Below are 10596 nucleotides of genomic sequence, written 5' to 3' on the forward strand. Positions count from 1 at the left end.
TAGAGTGCAGCATGTCAGTTGGTAGAGTGGAGGAGAGGTGAAAAATTCGCCTGAAAATTTCACGAACGAATCGTCCTCACGACCAAACGATAAATGTTAGGGGAATGAAATTTGGTCAGATTGTAAACAATTTTCCTGGGATTCAAATGAATCCAAGTTTGAAGACGTAGCTCTTTCTGAAGTGAAATGGCAGGCAGCAGTTTAGACCAAAGTCGCACCGTTCTATCCATAAGAACCAATGTAAACGGAATCATCTGGCTCATGGAGGGACAGTGTTTTTTAAATCGCTATAACTTGGTCATTTCTCACAATATCTGGAAAAAAATTACATTTATGGTTAGCCACAGCCTTCCTCTTGCTCACGGTCACTTTAGTTTTCAGCTAGCATTCACGGTTAGCCCACAATTAGCGCCAGAACGCGACGTTGAGCGCTGCTGCTGAGAAGCACTTTTCTGCTGTCTGTGGCAGGCACCGTTGCTATGGTGGCCCATAGCAACCGCCCTTACACACGCGCAGGCATGGTCGCACGCACACACAAAGACTCATTGGTGTGCCACACCCACCTTCACACCCAATACCTCCACAGGAGCTGCATTTCAGCCTGAAAATCAGTTCAACCTCTCAGCTTCACACAGCCTTTAGAGCAGGGGTGTCAAACTCACTTCCAACACACCTGATACAAATGATCAGGCTCGTTATCAGGCTTCTGCTGAGCTTAATGATAGCAATTCATTTGAATCAGGTGTGTTGTAAGAAGGAAACATCTAGAACACAGAGGATAGTGGTCCTCCAGGAACTGAGTGTGACACACCTGCTTTAGAGTAACTCCAATCCAAATTTTGACCAGGTGAGATCTTCCTTTCTCTGCCTTTCAAAATAAAAGCACAGCACAATTTGCCAGTTAAACCTCTCAGCTTCACATAGCCTCTACAGTAACTCTAATCCAAATTTTGACCAGATCTTCCCTTCATGCTGTCAGTAAGATCAGCACAGTCAAACTGGCGCACCCACTGTGCCTCTTTCACTTCCTCCTGTAATTTCAAAATTCATTTTTCACAAATAATTCTACAAAATGTGGGTCAATCGATCTTGGGTCGCTTTTCACCAACCTTCAGCACCTTATTGTCTTCCCAGTCATGATTCTAAATAGATGGAAAATTCCAAGATAAACATATCAAAACTACACTAAATGTTTATTGATATAGTCGGTGGTCTTCCAAATATCCATTTTTTGTCAGTTTGTAAAGGATGCTGCTGATGCAAGCCGCAAGAGTTTCACAAGTTCATGGTGACAATAAGTGAAATTTGGAAAAAGAAAACTCTTAATATGTCTTCAAATATGCATCTCTGTCTCTGTTCAACTGTTGGGATTTTTTTTTATTACAGTCGAGATCTCAGTTAGTTCCGATATTATTTCGAGAAACATTAAACAGGTTAAGGTACTGAAAATATGTTCAGCTAATTTGAAAGTTCCATGTTTGAAAGCTTACCATTATCATAAAAATGCCACAGTCGTTTGCATGTGTCTGTCTCGGAAGCTCCTGCACCACGATAGTAGAACAAATATCAAAATGTATCTAATACAATTTATTTTAAAAAGCATGGTATCATGATATTCCTTTGATGGGCAAAGTCAGTTTATATGGGGGTGTATACTAATACTAAAAAAGTTTTGAGCAAAATAGTTACAATATTCACTGCAGGCTACCCTCTTTTTGGGACACAGCAACTGAGGACACTTGATTCCCATAAATGCAGTTGTATCTTCTGAAGAAATAATGCAATCTTGAAGACTGTTACCTCTATGTCTTTTCCTGTTTGTCAAATAAATGAATATTAATTGATCAAAATAATTGTAAAATACAATAAAATAAGTAAATAAGATATATTAAATGAATACACAAATGAATCAAAAATACTTGTAGTTAAAAATAATAATATAATAAAGCTTAAAATAAGTAAATGAAAACAATGATAAACAAAATATAATTCAGGCAAACATTAAGTGAAAAATTCAAAAATAATTTAAAAATAAAAATGCAAAATTTAATGTTCTTCATTAGAAATGTCATTAAAATGACATAAAACTAACAATAATGCAAAACAAAATGAAAATTATTTTAAAACTTAAAAAACAACAAAATATTCATGATAAAATAAAAAAGAATTAAATAAAAATCTGAAACACAAACATGTAAAACTGCAAAGAAAAATAAATCTAATGAATAAAACTGAAATATAAATGCTAAATATTAATTTCCATCATAAATACAATAACAACATACATAAATAAATAATATATATTAAAATGATAAAACAAATCCAAAATGCATGTAACAGAAATGAAATAAAATAAAGCTGAAAATACAATAAGTTTTCTAAAAATCACAACAATACACAAAATAAAAGTAAAAAACAGGTAAAAAAACCACAATAGTGCAAAATAAAAATACTAATTACTTTTATAATTAAAAATAACTACAATAAAATATTCACAATAAAATAAAAAATAGTACAATTAAAAAATCCAAAAGTCAAATATTAAATCACAAAAAATAAAATGAAAAATGTAAAGAATAAAATTAAAGCAAAAAATATAAATGCTAAATATTAATTAAATGGTTTTTAAAAATGTAATTAAATTAATCATTAAATAAAACAACAAAAAATGGTAAAGTAAATAAAATGTATCAAAAATAATAGCATTAATAAATAAAAAATACACTTAATTAAAATAATAATAAAGTAAGTCTGAAAACAAAAGGTGAAGTTAAATGTGTTAGATCAGCCCCCAGGAGAGCAACGCCTGTTTATGGAAGTTTGATAATTCAATTGGTATTTTTGTCAATTTTATAATTACATTTAAGTAAAAAATGAATTCCTCCTATTGTTTTTGAATACATAATTTGGTATTGCATTCCACATTTTAACATTTTCTCTTATGAGGTGACATAACCAATTAATTTTGAACATATTATTCATATCATGAATAGAGAGAGATAGATAGATAGATACTTTATTAATCTCCAAAGAGAAATTCACAGTTCCAAAAGCATGAAAGGTAAGAAGAAAAAACAAAACAAAACAAAAAAACATGAGAGCATGCAAGTTACAAATAAGACTATGAAAAGCAAAGTTGTCATCTCTGGGTGGGCTTAAACCACCAACCTTTTAGTTAACAACCAAACAGAGACCACATATAAAGTTGTTCATGTTATTAGTCATTAGTTAATTTCATCCTCTTCTGTTCACATATGGTTGTAATACTCTCTTTCTATGACTCTTTGGCTGTGTCCGAAATGGCATACTAACATACTACATGCTACATACTCAATGAGTATATACTGTATACTATGTACTATAAGTATGATTAGAATGCCAACCGTTCACACTGTTGTATACTACTACGTTTCCCATAATGCATTTCAAACCTCTGACGACACAAACCGTAAGTACGGCTATTTTCTGACACACACACACACTGCAGACAGAACATTCTGGAAAAAAGCCTCTCCCACCGGGCGCCCGGCAACAGCCTAGCAACACCAATCAGCGGTGGCGTCGAGGCCTCGGTGCACGTTCATTGGCACTTCTTTCAAATAAAGCCGCTGGCCGCTAGCCGCCAACGCCCTTTCTTCGGTTCCATTCAGAGGTAAGGCTGCGTACTTTTTCTCCTCCCTGCTAGCTTTAGCATAGGCTGATTCTGCACCATATCCTATTAAATATTATGCTCCAACTGAATCTAAATGCTAAGTGTAACAGTAGAAATACATACTGAATGCTGAAGTGGAAAGACAAACGACAATATTTTTGGTATATTTCAATGTCTGCATTGGTCATGTTCAAGTTGCTATCATTAGCTTATTCAAAGGCTAGCTAGCCGTTAGCTGGATAGATAGCTTTTGGATAGCTAGATAGCTTTGTCTTTGTCTTTGTAAAATGTTGCTGCAACGGATAAAATAACCTTTTCTGCCTCATAAGTTTGTTTGGAAAATAGCGTGGTTAAACCGGAGCTTTCATGCATTTTTCCAGTCTCTTGGTGAGGGAGTGTGAAGCGCCTTTCTCCCTCAACTTCTTCTAGCTTTGTTTGACTGTAAACTTGAGTTGCACAGTTCAGTTTTGTGCTCTAAATGAATAGGGATGCTGACGGTCAGAGCAGAAAAATGTAAACTTGATGCTGATGTGTAGAAATAATGATTAAAGAAGATGTAGTAGTATTTGCTTTGGTCATGTTCAAGTTGCTATATGTGCTTTGGGACGTTTTAATTTGCATCTATGTAGAACGGTTGTCTTAGTAAAATGGTGCTGTGATATCTCTTCTACCTCATTGTGTTTTCTGTAAAATAGTGTGGTTAAACAGGAGCTTTGCTATAACTGTTTTAGTCTTGCAAAATGGTGCTGTGTGCACTTTCACGGGAATTTTGATGTTTAAATTAATTAAGGTGCCAGTGCTTTGTTCCATCATGTTAGAATCAGTTCTATAAGTCATTTAGGACATCATGATGAGTATAATATCGTTTATTTATGGCATGTTGCATGATTAAATGTTTCAGTGCTTCCATTCGGTAGGCATTGTCTGATCTTTACCCTTGTTGTGTTTTAAAATCGTTGTTTCAGTTTCTGAGTCAGCAGTGACAGTAGATTTTTTTTCTCTGATAAAAAAATACATTGCGAGGACATTCGATGTGTTGTGTGTACATGTTTTTCTGCTCATATTGGTGATTACTGTTTTATAGCAGTGGTTTCAGACAAGTCACAGTGTTTGGTTTTTTTTCTTTTAAGATTTTCGCTAAGCTGTAAGTGTCTTATTCTTGTAAAATGTACTTTATACTGCTAACTTCTCTTCAGCTGGTGCGGTCACCATGGCGACCAACTGCCAGGCTCACACAGGGGTGTCACTAGGTTTTAAGGACAGGGGAGGCTTAGCCCCCATGAGAAATTGCTTTTCCACTTTTTGGACCAATTTTGATTTTTTTCAGAGATACTTCACTGTTTAAATGTTTTAGGCCACAGTGGCCATGACTTTTGCTCACAACACAATAATTCAGGGCTGTCAACTTGTGATCAGACCTCAGAGTGAGATTTGGTTTATGTGAGATGCTGATGGGGGTCTGGGGGCCCTCCCCCAGAAAATTTTGACAATTATTGATCCCATTTCCTGCATTCTGGTGTATTTTAAGAGCATTTTGTTAAAATCTTGTTATAGAGACAACATTAAGGGATAATAAAAAAACATTGAGATTTAAAAAACTGAGAAAAAAAAAACAGCAACAGCAGGCAATATTAAAAATGTTTCTTCATGTAAAATATGGATGAAGGTTCTGTGGCTGGATGTGCACAACACATTTCAGTATTTTCCATAAATATATGCATAATTGAAATAACTCCATCAACCAGTTTTAACATTTGTCTTTATAGGATTCTAATGCACTCAACAGCTTCAAGTTGACCACATCAGCCAACTATAGAATGAAAAGTGCTTAAGCAAAAACAAAACATCTTTATAACTTAAATTATCTATTCACTGAACAGAATTACAATCAGACACTAAACTCTGTCCCACAGGAGCAGGGTTACATGGACTAAACCCAGGACTAAATGAATGAATAACTTATTAACTCAGCCCAAAAATAAATAACAAAGTCTGTAAATTCAGAATAAATGGCACAACTGTATACAGGAAGAGAACAGGAAAAAATGAATTTTTGTGAGCCATGTTGTACTCCCTGAGGCTTCAGAAAATTCACCAGTTACTTGTAGTGCAGTTTGTATCTGCGATTTATCTTTGAGGAATAAAACTGTGTCATTAGCTAGCTGTGAAATCTTTATCTCACGATTGAAAATGACTAAACCGTGAATATTGGGGTTGCAGGAAATATTTAAGAATAGGAGTTCAGCCACAACCAAAACCAAGAAACAGGAAATGGGACATCCTTGGCGTACACCTCTTGAGACAGAAAACCTCCTAGACATTCTGGGATATAAAATCACCGAGCTATTTATGTCATTATAAAACATAGTGATACTATTAATAAATTTATCACCAAAGCCAACAATTGTATAATGAAAGAGTGTTCAATTGAATCAAATGCCTTGTAGAAATCTTGGAAAACCTTCAGTGCTTTTGAGTTTATATAATCTGAGGTAATCAATTACATCTTATATTAATCTGATATTAGAAATAATGTGACGCTTTGCCATGAAGCCATTTTGATTTTCACTTATCTCTCCTAAATTATTTTTCAGTCGTTTAGCATAGACTTTTGCTCAGATTTTATAATCAGTATTTAAAAGTGAAACAGGTCTCCAGTTTTCTGTCAATAAGGGATCTTTACCTGGCTTAGGAATCAAGGTTATCAGACCTTGCTTCATGGTTGTTGTCATTTCTTGTCTGCTAATGCATTCGTTATAAATCAGTAAAAGATGTTGCTTTATCAAATCCCAGAAGCAAAGGTAAAATTCGACTGTGAGGCCATCACTTCCAGGTGATTTTTCTCAATCTCTTGAATGAACAGCATCAGTGATTTCTGAACCCAGAATGTCAGCTTCACGTCTCTTTAAAGCTCTCTGAAATAAAGGGTGTAAAATTTTGTATGTGCTTCATAAATTTATCACATTTTGTTTGATTAAATTCAGATGTATACAGGTTGCTATAAAACAAGGTAATATAATTGGAGATGATATTTATGGAGTCACAGGAGTGCCAAATCAAAATCTAAATAAATAAATAAATGTGCAAATATAAAGAGAGAAAAATAAATAAATACATGTGGAAATATAAAGAGAAATAAATAAAAAATAAATAAATGTGGAAATATAAAGAGAAATAAATAAATAAAAGAAAAACTTTGTCTTTACTTTTACCTTTTCTGTTTTTCCTTTTATTTATTTATTTAATTATATCTTTATATTTCCACATTTATTTATTTATTTATTTCTCTTTATATTTCCACATTTATTTATTTCTCTTTGTTTCCACATTTATTTATTGATTTCTCTTTATATTTCCACATTTATTTATTTATTTATTTATTTATATTTTGAGTTGGCACTCCTGTGACTCCATAGCTATTAGGATCCAAGCATACCAGCTCATTTATATTAAGAGATGTAATATTATTTCTTTTTCTGTTTCTTTTCTGTAATGCAAAAAAAGTAACTTGAGTTTTTCTCGCCTTCTTCTAACCACTTAGCTCTAGATCTGATGAAAGCGCCTTGCGCTAAGTTCACATACATTCTGTCAAGCTCTTCTGTGAGGTTTTTTTAGTGTGCTTAGGTCTTCTTCAGATAAATCCTGTTTGGAACTTAATAACTGTAGCTGGTTTATTAGAAAATTCATTTTTTCATCTTTTAGTTTTTCTATTTCTTTACTACGTTTAATTGCAACTTCTCTCATTTTAAATTTAAAGTATTCCCATTTTTAAATTTGATTCATTTCTCTTTTACCGAATATATCCTGAGCAAGTAATTGTACCCCTTCTTTAAATTGTTTATCATCTAATATATTATTGTTTAATTTCCAATAGCCTCTTATGTTAGAATTCTCTTTTGATCCTGTTAATCTTAAACTTATTAATTTATGATCAGACAGTGGAGCATGAGTATGAGAAATATCTAAAATAAACTGTAAACTCTGTGATGAGATTAACCAAAGGCCAGTTCTTGTCTGTAAACTTCTGCTGGTGTTAGACCACGTGCAGTCTGTGACATTGGGGTTCATAAATCTCCACACATCTGTTACCAAAAGATGATCACTTATAAATGAGGTGGGTTTAAAGCCCAGTAATGATGCAGATCTTGGAGGATGTTCGTCCATGTCATCATCTGCAGCATCATTAAAGTCTCCTCCTATGATAATAGTAGAATCTTTGTATTTTTCCTTTAAATTGTCCAAAGCTGAAGACAGTTCAGTAAACATGTCCTTTGCTTGCGATGCTCTGTTTGGTCCATAAACATTACAAATGATAGACATCAAATCATCCACCTTCAAAACTACAATGATCCAGCAGCCTTTGTTTGAAGCTTTGGTTTCCAGAATATCACCATTAAATCTGTTTAAAAGTACTGCCACTCCAGCTGAATAATTGTATACAGGCAGTTATAGTAGCAGTAGCAGCAGTACATGCATCTGCTGATGTGGGATTATTTCTGCCTTTTCAGCTTTTTAAAACACAGAAAATACACAAAGGATTTATCATTTCTTCACTATGTTGAAGCCTTAGTTTATACTGTGGTGAATATTTGTCTCTGTAAAATAGTGCTCTGACAGATGAAATATCTCTTGTACCGTGTAGTGTTTGCTTAAAAAGTAGTGTGGTTAAATGTAACATTGTCTACATTTTCTAGCAATTTTGATGTTAAAATTAATTAAGGTGCCAGTGCTTTATTCCATTATCTTACAATCAGTTCTATCAGTCAATTTGGACATCATGATGACTATAATATCGTTTAAGACATGTTGCATGAGGAAATGTTAACATACCATTAATTACAGTGTCATATTAATTCTCTGTGCTGTGTTAAAGACCAGTTCAGCTACTTTTGCTGCAGACATGTTGAGATTCTTCTTCTTTGTGAGAAAACATGCAGTAGTGCTTTAATTTAGTAGCCATTGTCTGGTCTTTAGCCCTTTTGTGTTTTGAATTAGTTGTTTCAGTTTGAGTCAGCAGTGTAAGTAGATTTTTCCCTCTGATGGAAAAACACATAGTGAGGACATTAGATGTGTCTTGTACATGCATGTTTTGCTGCTCATATTGGTACTTACTGTTTCATAGCAGTGCTTTCAGATAACTGGGTTTTTTTTTTCCACCAGCCTTTGGACAGCCTTTTGGAGAGCCTCTGGATTGCCCTTGGACATCCTTTGGTCGACCACCTTCGCTGCATCACTTCGTATCCTTTCATCCGTCCATCCATCCTTTCATCCATCCATCTGTTTTGTGTGCCTTGTTCTCTCTCTCTGTCTCTCTCTCTCCCTGTGTTTGTCTGTCTCTCTTGTGCTCTTGTGCTGTCTTCCAGGATGCCTAGGAAGGGGAGACGCTCCCAGGCCCAGAAGCAGCGCTGGAGGAAGCCGGACGCGTCTGAGATGTCCACCCCTCCTGTCGACGCACCCCACTGCTCCCGCTCTCCCCAGTACAAGGTATGTTTACACCCGAACTGACATGCTGACTTGTGCAATACAGAATGTGCTAAGTTGGACACATTCATGGCATCCGCACGATGTTGAATTAAATAAGTGTATTATTTGGTCACAGAAGGTTGGTTCCACCCTGCCAGCCGGACGGTTCTGGGAAGAGCGGCAGGCGCGTGCAAACCTTATTGCACGTAAGTAGTCAGCTGTTTTTATCATGAAATATCTTCACAAATCATATTTAGTGTACCACCAACAATTACCCGTTGAACACAGATTCTGCTGTTCTCATACAATAATAGAAAATGCTGATTGTTGTATGAGCTCTTTGTTTGAAATCCGTTTTTAAATCCTCTTTTGCTCTGTCTTCTTGTGAACAGGCCGTGGCACCGGTTACCGCCACAAAGCTTTGAAATGGCCAACTTCACCCTTTACTGGGCGCAACCACAAGTTGGTCATTCCTCCTGAGCGCCCTGGAAAGAAGGTATAATTATTAATTGTTGCTGTTCGTTTTCTTAAAAAGTTCTTTTGACTTTCATACTAAAACTGTGGTATTTCTTTTGCAGTTCATTCTTATTGTCGGGGACTCCCATCTACGTGCTCTTGTAGATGGCTTTATTCGGATGCCAGAGTCTCGGCTGAGCTTTGGCTTCCTGTCGATCCCGGGGGCGTCTGCTTCTGAAATTCGCACTGAGGTTCTGCATGCTGCAGTTCCTTCTGTGCACCTGAGGTGGCCGTCTGCATCATGGTCCCTGGCAACAACCTGACCAGCACCCACTGTTGAGAAGCGCGGTCTGGATTTTGCCAATCTCCTCCCACTTGTGGCAACCGCTGGTCCAAGGGTTGTTGTGGTCGACTGTTCCTTCCCCGCCTGGGTGTTGACGTCCACCACCAGGACCTGCCTTCGGCAGGAAAACCGACGTGTGGCTGCTCGGTATGGGTAAGAGGAAAACTTGTTTTCATCCATTGCCATGGTTCACCTGATGAACAAACTAGGAAAGACGTGAACCCTGACATTTACCAATTCTCAAGTATCAATGGATATTTTGGTACAATGATGACTTTTTTTTTCAATTTTTTTTCAAGGTGTAAAGTTCTTCAGCACTGCAGAGCACTTCCCCCTGAGTGATTTGGTGCTGTGGAGCAAGGATGGTGTAAGTGTAGTATGTTGTGAAAAAAAGTCGTTGATTGGACAAGTTTGGTTCACGGCAGATGTTCACTGACATTAAAACTGTTTGTATGTGTGTTTTTTTAAATTTCTTATTTATGCAGGTCCATCTGAGTGATCGTGAGGGGATGGGGATCCTCGTCCAGTTGTTCTGGTCCGCTGCCAGCGAGCAACTGCTGACACCACTTCCTTCGCCCCGGATCCCTCCTCAGCCTCCAGTTCGGAAAGCGACAGTGAGAGAGAGATCCCCTGCTCCACCCAGCCCAAAACCCCGTGAACGGAGGAATATTGGTCAGGGCGG

General features: G+C 36.2%; 1 long non-coding RNA gene across 1 annotated transcript; it reads left to right on the forward strand.

The window, feature by feature from the left end:
* The first annotated feature begins 7885 nt into the window (after positions 1-7885).
* LOC127532164 (uncharacterized) lies at positions 7886-9822 on the forward strand. The gene is made up of 4 exons (XR_007939460.1): positions 7886-9136; positions 9252-9321; positions 9508-9611; positions 9694-9822. It is a non-coding gene; the product is annotated as an uncharacterized LOC127532164 (long non-coding RNA).
* Positions 9823-10596: the final 774 nt, after the last annotated feature.

This window comes from Acanthochromis polyacanthus, chromosome 2 (assembly GCF_021347895.1).
Source record: "Acanthochromis polyacanthus isolate Apoly-LR-REF ecotype Palm Island chromosome 2, KAUST_Apoly_ChrSc, whole genome shotgun sequence".
Lineage (NCBI taxonomy): Eukaryota > Metazoa > Chordata > Actinopteri > Pomacentridae > Acanthochromis > Acanthochromis polyacanthus.